The sequence below is a fragment of the Pundamilia nyererei genome, unplaced genomic scaffold, assembly GCF_000239375.1.
Source record: "Pundamilia nyererei isolate P.nyererei 1_Seehausen unplaced genomic scaffold, PunNye1.0 scaffold00332, whole genome shotgun sequence".
In the NCBI taxonomy this organism is placed as follows: Eukaryota; Metazoa; Chordata; class Actinopteri; order Cichliformes; family Cichlidae; genus Pundamilia; species Pundamilia nyererei.
The window spans coordinates 1-8512 of NW_005187733.1; positions in this window are offsets into that span (position 1 = coordinate 1).

Below are 8512 nucleotides of genomic sequence, written 5' to 3' on the forward strand. Positions count from 1 at the left end.
GCAGGTCGAGACTGAATCTCTTTTTTATTAAAGTCTAATATTTATATATTTATAATTATTGATGTATTATATTTCAGACTGGCTCTTAAATGTGTGTGGAGAGATTCCGTGTTTTGTTTTACATGTTTTAAATCTTTCCAGTTCAGTTGTGGTTTACTGACATCTAAAGTCAAAACATTAACTGTGAAATCTGTGTGGAATTTTCTTTAGATTCAGATATAGACTTTAATATGATCATATCATCAACAGTGAAGTCCACCAAAAGAAAATCAACAACAGAACCAACAATTAAACCAACATTAAAAATAAACATATGGGCAACAAAGGAAGAAGTAAAGACATCAGAGGGGACACTGACAACAGCATCAAATAATCATGAACATGACGGTAGTAGCTGAATCTCTCTCTTTGTGTGCAATCTTGACAGACATCTGTTTTGTTTCCATGACAGACAAAAAATAAATATTATTAATAATATATTTTTAAACACATTTACTTGACTTTTATCATTTCCATTGTTGGTGTTTATTTATAATTTAGAATAAATACTGTAGCTTAGTGCAAAAGCACACTCAAACCTCATCACTACATGTTAGAAAATTGATTGTTTTTAACACATTTGAAATATTTTGAGTTTTGCACTGAACAAAAAGTTGAAGCCAAAATATTTTTGCTCATTTTCAGATTGTCTGTATTTGCTGAGATGCATCTTTGTGTCTGTGGGTTTAGCAGCACTCTTAATATCTGTTGTTACAGTCAACACGTGGACAAAATCTAAAAGTGAGAAAGTTCACAGATGAGACTTTATACATAAAAAGCTTTGAGTTTTACGGTTTGCTCTATAATTTTTTTGTTTTGTCTTTTCAGGAAACAAAACACAGACTGAAGAAAACACTGTGAGTCTGAACACTCAATAGTATGAGGTGCCGTAAGGGACATTATTACTGAAACGCATGCACACACTCCACTGAAAACCAAGGCATTTCAGTTGAACAGGAAGTTGTTTCCTGACAAGGAAACTGAAGGAAAAAGTGGTAGATTTCAAACAAACCACTACACAGATGTCTACTCAGCAACCTGCTAGTAGCCTAAGTGAAGCAGCTGCATTACTTAACAATATATTAGCTTCAGCATAAGTCAAAATTTAGAATAGCAGGAGACGGGCAATATCCTGGTTAATTATTTGCTGTTTGTCTTTTTTGGCAAAGAAAAAAATATCTTAAAATCATTAATAAAACCACGGAGAGAAGGCTTAGCGTTCCTCCATTTAGCACAATGGATATGATATTTACTCAAAAGTATGATGGTGTTAATAATGTCTGAGACACCCAACAATAGATGATCCATATAAAAAAAATTATATGATGTAATTCAAACAGTGGCACATCATTAACTTTTAGGGAAAACCTATTTTTAAAGTCGCACCAAAAGCACTGTGTGATAGGACATAGAAAAAAAAGATGATCTATGGTTTCATTTTCATCAGTACAAAAAGAACACTGACCCACCTCAAAGCCAAATCTCTTTTTTAGAAATTCTGCCACTGGATTAATTTTGTTTATGACTTTAAAGTGTGTTTCTTTAACTTTAGGTAGAATAGGCCATTTCATAAATTTCGAGAATGCTTAATCGAGTGTATCTGAAAAAACTAAATTAGATCCATGCCATGTAACCGTTCTGTCATAACAATGAAATATTTTGTCTTTGAAGAAACTACTAATACATTTATTATTGCATTTTTATCAAACAACTGACATTGTCCTAGCAATAAATTAGAAAGCACTGATGAGAAATTATTGTACATCATAAAGTTTTTAATCAAATGAAGCAGAGGCAGCGGGATCAGTTTACAAATTAGATACAACAAATTTTATCTTTCAAAAAAAAATAGATGTATCATCTGCAAATTGACTTATTTTGAAGTCTTTATTAAAAATTGATATTCCTTGTATGTCGTTAGAATTCTTGATTAATAGTTTTAACAGTTGAGTTGCCAATATAAAAAGCTTAGGGGAAATAGGACATCCTTGCCGAATTCCGCGTTGCACCTTGAATTCATTCCTGGATTCAAGGAAGCTAATATATTGTTAAGTAATGCAGCTTCTTCACTTAGGCTACTAGCACAGCAGTCCCCAACCCCGGTCCCTGAACCGGTACCGGTCTGTGAGTCGCTTGGTACCGGTCCACAAGAGTTGAGGCTTGAGTTTGACATTCGTGGTTTTCAAGGTTTTTATCATTTTTTATCGTTATTTTTATATCGCTTATATTATTAACTGTTTCCCTGGGTCTTTTCCCATGTGTAATGAATAAATCTTCTTTCTTTTTTTTTTGGTACTGGTTTGATTTTATTGTATTCATCCGCGACACCTTAAAGGCCGGTCTGTGAAAATATTGTCGGCCATAAATGAATGGTCCGTGGTGCAAAAAAAGGTTGGTGTATTTAATTAATTCATTATGGCAGTCCTGGCGTTCCATATACTAGCAGGTATATGGAACCACTACACTAGCAGCTTGTAGTGGTTTGAAATGTACCACTTTTCCATCAGTTTCCTTGTCAGGAAACAACTTCCTGTTCAGCTGAAATGCCTCACTCCACTGCCTCGGGTTTCAGTGGAGTACGTGAGAGCGTTTCAGTAATAATGTCCCTTACGGCACCTCATATTGCTGAACCTGTATTCACATGTATGTCTGAGCTGTGTATGGGCTTGAACAGCTCCATCTACTGACATAATGAGGTATAACCTCAGTAAGCAACATATAATAATGTATACTTTATTGATCCCCGTGGGGAAATTTGAAAAAAAAAGTAAAATTCACAAGTTGTTTTTATTTTATTATATTCTGTGCACAGTTAGAGGTAACACACTGAGATACTATCATGGCCTCTGCCAAGCAATAAATTAACCGAATTTCCGTTCAATACTGCCACGTACTGGTGAAGGGTCAAAATCTGACTGGGCAGATGAGAGGGGAGAGAGCACAGCAGGCTGTCCATGATGGATATTTGTTTTTCCTGTATGCATTATGGTCGCTGACCTCTAGGGCCTCTCCCTGTGTGAGAGAGCTCTTTCTCCTCCTCCTGTGTTCCAGGTCTGCCTCATAAGCACAACTGAGATGTGTTGCAGCTCGTCAGCCACTGCATAAAGACTGCCATCTCAAAATGCCATGCCCTTTTTTCTTTTTTTTCTTTCAAGATTCTCTGGGCTTTGAGATGCAGTGATTTGGGCAGGGGACAGTCGCTATGCACTTGTGAGTAAAGGTGTGCCTTTACAATGATGACTGTAGTGATCCACAGTGGAATCCAGGGCTCTCTGCCATTTTTGTTTCAGCGGTTTTTCCCCTGTTTTGTGGTCAGACGGGGAGCTCAGCCATTGTAGTTGTAGTCTTTGTTTTTGTATAGACAGTGTGGCCTCAGTTGTTTTTTTGTTTTTTTTTGTTGTTTTGGCCTTGGAGACAATGACGTCTAGAGGTCTACTGTGTTTTATTCTGGTCCTAATTGGTTAATGACATTAACTTTGTTGTTTGTTAATTTATTTCAAACATGTAAACAACAGGTACATTTAGTAAAGAAAATGGACCTGTATATCTGTTGATGCTGGAGGCACCAGTGTCCAGCAGCCTGGGACTGGGACTCCTCAAACCTGCCTGATGCACAGCCACAGTTCAAATAAGATGTCAAGGAAGAGCCAACCCCAAATTTGTCGGGTTAAAGTTTCAACGATGGAGCAATAATCTGAGATGATTTGAGATGTGAATACCACTGCTGCAGTCAAGAAAGAAGAGCCATGATTTAAAAGATATGAATTAAGACAAGCATTTCTACTGGGGAATGCAGTGGGGTTAATCCTTTACCTATCACTCTTTATGCCAGCCTCCACTCAGTATTATTAAGACACAGAATGAGCATGAATAAATCTTTATTATCTGTTCTTATAACACTGCCAGTACTATGCAACAGCAGCACATAACTTCTAATAAAAAAAAAACAATGTGGTGTTAATTGTTGAATAAATGTTGTCACTTGAATAAAAATCATGTCTCATAAAATTAAAAAAATCAGTCACTTGGTCTGTTTACAGATGTTACATGGCTACTAACGGACTGAACCTTTATTTAAATCTGGCCTGGACAATACAGGATATCGAACTGTTGTTTTTTTTTTTTTGAAGAGGGTTAAAAGTTGAGTCACAAGATATCAGTTTTCATCATTATCATTTGTCAGTTCATTAAAAACACTTCAACAACAATAAACTACTTCTGCTCCCAGCATTACTTCTAGTATGACCATTGAACTGAAGCCTCTTAGAAATCAATCACTTAACAGGAGGTTGAGATCAAATCATGTTTACATTACTAATATCAAATGGAAATCTTGAGCGCCTCTCACTACTTCTTTCCAGTTGAATGGAACAGAAACAATTAGAATAAAAACTCACACTAGATGTCAGAGTTGTGCTCCAGCATTAACAGATGCTGGTCTACAATATAAGGACAGGAAGACAGCAGGAAGAAGTGTTATCCCATAAAATGCAGAGCTTCAGTTATTAAATAGGTCAAATGTTTAGTCAAATAGAAAAGGCTGATGCAAGTCTGCTTTCATTTGTGCTGTGAAACATGCCAAAGTGCATGCAGGGTGAAAACAAAGTTTATTATAAATATGACTGCCATAAAAAAGGGGGGAGAAATAATAAAACATAAATTGTCTAATTTTTTACACAGTCCTTCGAATCTTTGCTTAATATTTTGTAAGCCACACTTTTAGGTCTCTGAAGAAACCACAGCATCAACACCTCACCTTAACTGATAAGGTAACTTTGTGCAATCTTTAGCAATTCAAAACAACAGCTCTGTAAACCCTGATGAATGTACCAGTTCAATGACGTTACTGCCCTGTATTAACCTGTAACACATACACTGACGTATACGGTTTGCTGTCTGATATGATTTTATATCAGAACTTTTTTTTTTTAACATAAAGCAGATAAAGGTGTTCAGAGTCATTTAGAGTTTAGTAAGTTTAGGAGTTGTTTCCTCTCCACTATCAGCACTGTTTGCAGCACCTGTAGCAGAGTAGCATTACAGTACAGTAGGTCATGGTGACTCAGTAGTGTCTTAGGAGTAATAAGCTTTTGTAAGGCGTTACTGGAAAGTTTTGAATGGAATCCCCCCAAATGACCCTTTTCAGCATCATAAACGAGCTGTACGTATACACTTTTTGCTACATTTAGGAAGTCACTTTTATTTTATTTTGAGTTACTGAATGTGATCTATTTAACTGAATTCTTCTCAGCTTTCTACTGTATTGTTGTTCTTTTATTGTATTTAGGGGATTGACAGAACTAGAAATGAGTACATCAAAGCTTGAGAGGTTTGGAGACAAAGTTAGAAAGGTAATGCTGAGAGGGTTTGGACATGTAGAGCAGGGACCGTGGAGAAAGGATGATGATGATGGAGCTGAAAGGTAAGTGGAAAAAGAAAAACCCAGAGAAGTTTTATGGATGGACAGGGAGATTGTTGGTGTGACCCTAGAGCAGGGGTAGGGAACTCCAGGCCTCAAGTCCTGCAGGTTTTAAATGTGTCCTTGATCCAACACTGCTGATTAAATGGCTAAATGAGCTCCTCAACATGTCTTGAAGTTCTCCAGAGGCCTGGTAATGAACTAATCATTTTCAGATTCAGGTGTGGTGACCCAGGGTGAGATCTAAAACCTGCAGGACACCGGCTCTCTCCCTACCCCTGAACTAGAGGCTAAGAATGTGGAGGATGATGTGCTGTGGTAACCCCCGAAAGTGAACACCCAAAAGAAGGAGAAATATTAATAATTTTACCTGTTGAGCTTAATTGAGCTCATTTGTTTTCTCTTTAATTGGGCTATTTTGTTGAGCTATTTTAATTCATTCAAGCTATTTTGTCACAGGAGTTTTACTGTTTTGGCTCCAGCAGCTATCGGTATCAGTTATCTTGTAAATTATTTCGGCTCTAAAAAAATCTACTTTCATGTGTAGATTATGTTGAAGAATATCAGAAATGTGCGATTGTGTTTATTATAGAGCTCATCATGATAAAAATGTTCTCGTCCATCATATTACAATACAAAAGAATTCATATATTAAGCAAACCCTCAATATTTTAGACAGAAAGTAGGCTTTACATTCGGAGAGTTGAACTGAATCGAATTAAGATTGGACAGGTGTACCTAATAAAGTGACCACAAAGAAAACGCAATCTCTCATGAAGGTAGATACTGGCTTCACTTCATGAGATCACAACCCACAAAGATTAGAAACTACCGACTTAAGTCTTATAATTATTTGCTTCATACGTACAAACACCATCAAAAGAAATCTGTTAGTGACAAAGACAGATATAAAACTAAAGTAAAATTCATGTTTTAAAGACTTTTCAGTCTTAACAGTCTAAAAATGAAAAAAAAGAGACTTGCAAGTAAGTATGCAGAGGTCCTGACACAACTCAGAACCAAATGTTCACCAACACTTAAAATTAACAGAGAATAACAATAATAAAAATAAAAAATAATGCGTTTTCTAATTTGAGACTTAAACAACGCCAACTATTCATCCTAAAGGCATCTGATGGAGGGTAATGAGAGTTAAAGCACTTTAAAGAAAATCAAACACAGTAAATACAGTCATGGGTGTTTTTCACTTTACATAATTTCACTGATTAAGAGACAATTTGTGTTAAATGGTTCATTTATCCAGCTCTATGGGAGTGCAGAAGAAATGAGAGAAACAAGAACTAAACACATTTATACATTCAAAATAAATTTGTAAAATATGCACATTTATAGGAAAACATCACAGAACTGATTGACATGACAATTTCCCACTGTAGGAGATACAAAACACAGAGTACGTAAACATTAGGCTACATGCTGTCGGTTAAATAAGAGTGAATATCCTTCATGTTACATGACAGTTAGCTTCCATTCATCACACCCCAGTCAGCTGCATTTATGTCAGTGGAGGAGAGCTGGGAGGATGCATGCACTCTGACTGAAGGTCTGCACAACATAATCAAATGTGACATAAAAATGTGAAATAAAGAAGAGACAAAATAGTTGTTTTTAACATTTACTGATGTTTTTCTTTTTTTTGGTATAGGTATACACTGTGTTGCTGGGAGCGGCCAGCCCAGGTTTGAATCTGACCTCTTTCTCTCCCTCCACTTTCCTGTCACTCTTCACTGCACTTATCTAATAAAGCCAATAAAGCAACACACACATAACTTGAGTTAAGATTATTTTTAACTGCTGACGTTGAACCAGGTTTTGGCAAATAAAGGATTCCTACATTTCAACAAAAATAAAAGAACAAAAAATCACGTCATGTCACTCACGGGTTAATTTCTACGCAAACAAATTAAACTATGTTTGTTTCTGTTTCTTGGTACATAACAAATTTTCTAAGGTTTCCGACTTCACAGGTTACAGCAAATAATCCTACACGAACAGAGCTTTAATTAACCGGGGGTACATCCTGTAGCTACCTCCACTAAGGAGGCTGTGCTTGGTTAATTTGTCAGTTTGTTCACAGGATTAAGGAAAATGTTACTGATTTTATGCGCATGAAATCTTTACCAGAGGTTTAGAAGTGATTATAGCGAAAAACTGGACGTTTTGTGCCATATATTCACTAATATCAAAAGCAAAATAAGAAAATAAATGTGTAATATGGCCTTCAAGTTCTCAAGAAATTATCAGAACATTATCAGGATCAAGAGATTCAGTTTAGGAGGGAATTTCCAGCTGTGTTGGTGATACGTGGTTTCAGACTGCTCATTATATTCTGTAACTGATGGATATGAGTTGCAGTCATACAATGGACACGATTACTTGCTTAAGCTGTTTTGCACTTAATAAGAATAGTACTGATGTTTCCAGAACACTTTAGGAAATAAAGTGTTGGTTGATACAATGTTATTTTCATTTCTTTCCTTTTACATTAGATTTGCTTCATTGCTACTTATATGTCACATGTACATGCCCAAAAGTCTGTAAACTGGCAGCAGGTTTCACTTAAGAATGGCAACTAAATACAAAATTATATAAAAAAAATCTGAAATGAAAACAATACCAGACAGACAGAAGAATCCAAGCCAGTGAACAGTGATCCTGTCATTTCCAACATTACTTCACCAAGGATGGTGATCAGTCATAATTAAAAGTGATGAGTAGTATGAAGTTATACTAATCATACTCGAGAGGCACAAAATGTCTTCAGAGAGCGTGACTAGACAAGTACAAGTAAACACTCCACCTGGCAGTCTCTGTTCAGGTTAACCTCTGTCAGTGCGCCCCAGGGCAGCTGTGGCTACAATGTAGCCATCACCAGTGTGTGAATGTGTGTGTGAATGGGTGGATGACTGAATGTAGTGTAAAGCGCTTTGGGGTCCATAGGGACTGAGTAAAGCGCTATACAAATACAGGCCACTTACCATTTAAATCAAAACATGAAAGACAAGAAGAGTTTTATGAAACCTTTTAAAAGAA